Source organism: Camelina sativa, chromosome 11 (genome assembly GCF_000633955.1).
Source record: "Camelina sativa cultivar DH55 chromosome 11, Cs, whole genome shotgun sequence".
NCBI classification, from domain to species: Eukaryota; Viridiplantae; Streptophyta; class Magnoliopsida; order Brassicales; family Brassicaceae; genus Camelina; species Camelina sativa.
Window position 1 is genome coordinate 35,483,981 of NC_025695.1, and position 793 is coordinate 35,484,773.

Below are 793 nucleotides of genomic sequence, written 5' to 3' on the forward strand. Positions count from 1 at the left end.
TTGTTTATATTCTTTTACTTTGTTTATTTTAGGAATCGTTAGAACCAAAACCCTAATTGCTTGGGTTGACTTGCATTGTTCTGATCATATCCTTCCTGCGAGCAATACACAACCATTTGGATTGATAACCCTTTGTACTACAACTGCATAGGGGATTGATACCCTGGGTGAAAACCTCTCTATCAATTTGGCGCTGTTGCCATTTGGTTGTTTTACTTTTGCTACGTTTCAAATTTCAGCGCTTGCTAGATCAAGTTCGTTTGTTTATATTTGGTTTGGATACTGACTTGTTTGCTTTCGCATTGTTTGTTTTGAATCTCAGGTACAACCCGAGCACCCACCCGACCCTTCACTCGATCACCTAGATCGAGTTGATCCTCGTGTACACACTCGGACACATACTTGTGCATGCAAACACGATCCAGAGGTAACCCGAACCTAAGTCCTTTCATCGACAACATTGACAGACCTCGGCTACTCATACAACAACAAGTTCAACAATAACCATCAATCATTGAGGAGACGATGAATAATCAGAACGGTCCACCAGCTCCTCAAGCAAGGACCAATATAGGAGCAGGAGATGCTCCATCTATTCACACTCAAAGGAAGGCATTGTGCTACCAGCTGTGCAGAACAATAATTTTGAGATCAAGAGTAGTCTCATCCAGTTGATACAGAGCAATAAGTTTCATGGATTGCCAATGGAGGACCCATTGGATCATCTGGATGAATTTGATAGGCTTTGTAGACTCACTAAGATCAATGGAGTCAGTGAAGATGGATTCAAGCT